Source organism: Pleurodeles waltl, chromosome 6, assembly GCF_031143425.1.
Source record: "Pleurodeles waltl isolate 20211129_DDA chromosome 6, aPleWal1.hap1.20221129, whole genome shotgun sequence".
Classification (NCBI taxonomy): Eukaryota; Metazoa; Chordata; class Amphibia; order Caudata; family Salamandridae; genus Pleurodeles; species Pleurodeles waltl.
The window spans coordinates 99,426,811-99,432,810 of NC_090445.1; positions in this window are offsets into that span (position 1 = coordinate 99,426,811).

A 6,000-nucleotide genomic window follows, 5' to 3' on the forward strand; every position below is an offset into this window, starting at 1 on the left:
CACTGAGGGATATAGTAGTATTAAATAAACAAGATGGTGAAGGGCACGATTCTGCCAATAACAATGAAACCAACTAAACACTCTACTAAGCTTACAGATGTCCATTCTCAATAATAACAAATGCAGATGCAGTGTAGGATTCACAGTTTTAAGCAGACCATCGGAAACTCCAAACTTAAGCTGGACTTTATTAAAATGAGTTAGTGTATTGGCAACTTCAATGAAAGTGTGTTAAGGTTTAACATTACCAGGACAACACTTGCATCAAGAGACCACTTGGTAAAGTTCCCAGACCAAATTAGCTAAATTAAAACATATTTTTTGATTAAACAAGGCCAAAATAACACAACTTTGGTCAATCACTGTTAATTTATGGTGACTTTGTTCAAGCCTCTGAAGTCGATGCATGGTCTCAGCTCTTAAGATATTTTGAAAAGAAAGAAGAGTTACTCCTCAGCAGACAAAGGGGACCCGATTATAAGGCCATTTTGTAGGTTTTCTTGCAGATATTGCCTTAAGGTTTCTTTTTTTATTCAGATAGGGAATACACCCTTCAAAAAGGAACAGCTGCTCCAGCTTTGATATGAATGGCAAAATCGAACACTTGATGAGGAGGCAGGGATATTTCTTTTGGTTTCTCAAAGAGGCCATAAGAGGAGTGGTATTGAGCGGGGAACTCCCGAAAGAAGGTTTATCATTCCAGAGCCTTGTTCTGAAACAACTTCCTTAGGGGTTCAGCAATCATCTCACGAATAGCAATTATCATGACAGAATTGTGAAGATAAGAATATAGCTTTGGTTTCCCCACTGATATATGGGTTATGGAGAGTCAAACAAGGAACGCCCAAAATTGCAGTTTGATTTGGAGATGAAGTGAAGTAAAAGGAGACAGTTTCATAATGTTTTCTGAAGGTAATTCTTACTGATACGGTCATCTTCTTGACTAGCCCAGAACTTAGGGAAGGGGCGTAGTGAGTCCAGATGTGCTCTGGGTACTCTTTAGCAATCTTAGGTACATTCTTTTTCCAGGCCCAGCCCTCCTCTAGGAACAGACTACTTGCACCATCATACCAGTAATGCCCTGATTATTTCTATCTTGCCATCAGATAGGTCCAAACCATGGTAACAGAAAAAGTGGAAGTAGAGTACCACCTAACACTCCAACAAAAGGGACTTGAGATATGCCTGCCCTTCTCCCTTTCATAAAGGACAGGAACTGGTGTTTCCCAAAGGCCCTGGAGGATGAACTGGACAGTTGAAGATCAGATGTTCAGGTGATCCACAATACATACACAGGCCTATATTCCCACAAGTTTCTCTTTCAGCCTCTGGAAGAGGGCCCAGAGCAATTCCTTTTTTGCATATGTTCTTCATTGGGAATTGAAGATGAGGATGTTTCAGAAGGAACCTCTACCTTCTGACATGGAATTCGAGATGGACCAAGGCTGGAGGAAGGATGAATCCTTAGTCGTCTGCCTTACGTTTGCATCGGCGGTGTTCAATCTGAAGAGCATTATTAATCAAGGAAGGTAAGGAGTCTGAATGAGCTGAGTGGACAAGTTCATCCTTTATTTCCTCCTTGAGGCCTCTGCAAAACAGTGTTATCAGAGTTTGTTCAACCAAAGTTGTTTTGGCTGCCAGTTGACGAAAGCGGGTAACGTATGTTAACATATTCTGATTTCCCTATTAGATTTCACAGAGGGCTCCTTTGTCGTAGTTTGACTCTTGCTCTAGGCAAGACTTCTGGTTTAGGGATGACAGCACTTATGTTTGTAGGTGACTAGGTCAATCCTACAACAAGTCGCAACTGTCGGCCCAACAGATCTGGCTCACAAGTAGTACCTCACCAAAAACCCCAAACAGTAGAAGGTGATTTGTGGCAGCCTTTACACATGGACTCAAGAGTACACCATCTCAGGGAGGTCGAGGTTAAATGGAGATTACCCTTTTCTCACATGAGCAATATGTCTCAGACACACACAGGCAATGAAGGAGATGCAGTAAGGTTCAAATAGGTGTTAGTAACAAGACTGCAATCTACTGCATATTGCATAGGCTGCAATGATTAGGGTAATGAACAATGCAAGAAACAGAATGGTAAAAACGAGAGTCATGTACACAAGGACCCCCACCATCTTGCAATAACATGTAATATGAAATAGATGTGAAGTAGGCCCTACTACCCTAGCATGATGAACCTGATCTCTAACCTAAAGAGAGCTAGGTGTGTTAAACCTAATATGCCAGTACCATGTCCATGAGAAGAGCCCTTCAACCCTTGTTACCTTGGAATGAGGTTTCTAGATCAGACTCCGTGAGGACACAATGGCTCGTGGCATCTGGTAGAAATCCCTCTGATTCCTTGCCTGTCTGAGATGTATCTATACAGATCTGGTAGGACCCCTGACAGGTATGTTCCCAAACAATAGATAAGAAGGCATGCTTGGGCGGCAATTATATAAACAATTCCTTGAAAAGGTACATTATGTTACTGTCACATGAAAGTGGGAAAGTAAGTAATGTGAATACCTACGTATCTCATTTATCTTTGACACTGATAGTGACACCTTTACAGAGTGGCACTGATAATGTGAAACTAAAACATCTTCCTTACTATAAACATGGCAGCCATCTTGGAAGAAATAATTTAATAAATGTACTAAACCAGAACAAGCTAAGTAGGTTAAAAGTCACTAGGTGACAGGGGCACAGGCCTGCAAGCCAAAGGCTAAGCTAAACCCCTGATTCCCATTAAAACTCAATAGGATCCACTATGCCTTCCACTGAATAATCCATATCTAGTCTTTCAAACATTCGCTTAAAGGCAGTCAATAAGTTGGCATAGTTGGAGAGACTGTAATCTTCTGAAACCATTAAAGGGGTTGGCCAAGCTAGTGCCGGGCCATAAAAGGCACTGATCAAATATCCCACCTTAGCCAGATCTTGTGAAAACTGAGCTGGGCAAAAGACGAAGAATACTGTCAAAGAAATAAGAAACTCCTTTAATTTATTTTAGTCTCCAGAAAACTGTAGAATGGTAGATGTGACCATTGGAACATCTGAGGCCAGGGATCGTAAAGCTTGTTGTAAGGCCATATATTAATTTCTCAACTGTTTTTAATTTATGTGTCTGCTGCTGAAAAGTCTGAACACAAGCTTGAGATTGGTCCACTGGAAGTGCTTGGAGCTGTGCTGGATCTGTTTCCATTGTTTCCAAGTTAATACTGGTCTTTGGGCGTTTCAAACTGTCACAAAGCTGACTCCTGGCAGAGAGTCTTTGGTTGCGAGTTGGACTGGAGGCCCATATTTTAACACTTCTTGACTGTCAGAAGTATTGGCAGCCCCTTTCAGTAGCCACCTTGTTGCAGACACAGGAAGCTCCTAGGCAGAAAGTGCTTTCTAGAATTGGCCCCTGGTAGAAGGAAAAAGCCAGGAGGCAAAAAACCTCCAAGATGACTTCTAGGCCTGGGTGGAACTTCCAGCTAAGAAACAAGACTGGCCCAACCAACAAGCAATGACTGGAGATTCCGTAAGGAGCCAAGGAAAGCCTGGAGGGCTGAAATGGCTGAAGACAAGCTTCAAATTAACAGGAGACGACTAACTTGATTAACTGCAAATTTACAGGAGAAGACCGAAGATTCCTGAGGGAGCCAAGGAAGGGCTGGAGTGCTGGAACTCAGTACTGGAGACCTAGAACATTGTAATGCAAAGAGAGAATTAAAAAAGCCTTCCTTATTTAGATCCAGGACAGAAATTACATTACTGGAAGTTAGACCACCATGTTGGATTAAGATCGACCTATTGGAAGAAATGGACAAGGCACCATCTTGGAAAAGGCAGTATTTCCTATTCTAGAAATCCTCTGCAGAGGATTTTGGGAAGAAAAAGGAGAAAAAACATGCAGACAGCAAGGCTGTCTCCCAACATGTCCTCAAGGAGAGTACATCTGTTCCGGAAAGTATTGGCAGGCTGGCGACCTTGAGGTAAGTGGGTTTAGGGCTTGCAGCAGCCTGCCGGTACCTCCATGGTCCCTCCGGTTACTGAAGGAGTTCGCGTCCCATCTGCTGTCAAGAGCGAGTGTGGGTGGTGTTCAACCCCATCTTAGAATGGAGATGTAATCATAGGAATCTGAAACACTCACCATCTTTGATTGGTAATACTGCTCTGCTATAGGCTTGCTCATCCTTTTCCTTAGCTTCTGTGGAAACAGAGAGGGCAACAAGGAGAATTCTAACAGTAAGTGTGTAGCCTCCTCCTAATTATCAATTTTCCTAACTTCCTCCGTCGCTGAGAGTGTTCAATGAAGAATCTCGATTATCTGAGCCAGAATGAAGTGTAGATCCGCAGTCCTGCTAGATAATTCCGCATACCAGAAACAATATTATTGCATCTTCAAGGTGAAAATACCCTGTGTGCTATATTTTTCCAGCAGGTATTCCTGCTTAGGAAAGCTTCAAAATTCAGTTTTTTCCAAACAGTCTTTCTGCACATTGGTGGGGAGAACTATGTAATGCATCCCCCCACACCTTTGGTGCATCATAACTACAGATATCAATAGGTAGGTAGTCCCAACTGGAAGACAATTTAGGATTAGTGGTTCTTAGATTACATGGTTTTAAAAAAGTGCCTCTACAAAGAAACACAAGAACAATAGTATTAAAAAAGCAAAGGTACATTTTCACCCCAGATAGTGTCCATGTGTCATGAATAGGGAGGAATTTGATGTGACTTATGACTAGATGTACAAAGCTCTCAAGAGTCGCATTATCGGGTTGTTTGTGACTATAAAAAAGCTTTTCTTTATGTACAAACATCAAATTGCAATTCAGTAACACTTTACCAAATAAGAATGTGTATTTCTGACCAAATATCGATGCAGTATTTGGAAGTGGCGTCCCTTCCAAATACCGAATCAGAATGGCATGTGTTAATGTTTTGTGACCAAAATTCGGTTGCACAACATTAATCGTTTACCGACTACAAACTTGTAAGGGTAACCTATTTGCAAATGTGAAGGGTTTCCATTGGGACCCCTTCACATTTGTGAATGTGAAAAAAGAGTGTAAGAGGAGGCAGTGGTCCACAAGACACTACGGCGGTAATTCTGACCCTGGCGGTCACCGACCGCCAGGGCCAACGACCGCGGAAGCACCGCCAACAGGCTGGCGGTGCCTCCTGGGCCATTCTGACCGCGGCGGTAAAGCCGCGGTCAGAAAAGGGGAACCAGTGGTTTCCCGCCGGTTTTCCCCTGGCCCAGGGAATCCTCCATGGCGGCGCTGCTTGCAGCGCCGCCATGGGGATTCCGACCCCCTTCCCGCCATCCCGTTCCTGGCGGTTGTTACCGCCAGGAACAGGATGGCGGGAACGGGTGTCGTGGGGCCCCTGGGGGCCCCTGCACTGCCCATGCCACTGGCATGGGCAGTGCAGGGGCCCCCTAACAGGGCCCCATAATGATTTTCAGTGTCTGCTTTGCAGACACTGAAAATCGCGACGGGTGCCACTGCACCCGTCGCACCCCAGCAACTCCGCCGGCTCCATTTGGAGCCGGCTTCATCGTTGCTGGGTCTTTCCCGCTGGGCCGGCGGGCGGCCTTTTGGCGGTCGCCCGCCGGCCCAGCGGGAAAGCCAGAATGGCCGCCGCGGTCATTTGACCGCGGTGCGGTCATTCGGCGGTCTCCGCCTGGCGGGCGGTGCCCGCCGCCAGCCGGGGTCGGAATGACCTCCTACATCTTCTTAAACAAACAAAAAAGGAAAGTTTTCTTTTTAAACACAGTCTCATTTCTTTTAAGGGAAACAGGCTGCATTTACAAAAAAAGATTGCTTTATGAAAAAACAATCAGAGGCATGGTGTTATGCCAACCGAAGCAGACCATCATCCGTGTGATGGCGGCAAATCCTAGTGGGTTGCAAACTGCAACCTACCTCATTAATATTCATGAGGTAGGTCGATTTGCAGCCCACTAGGAACTGATATTTTAAAATAAAATGTTTCATGAATTAG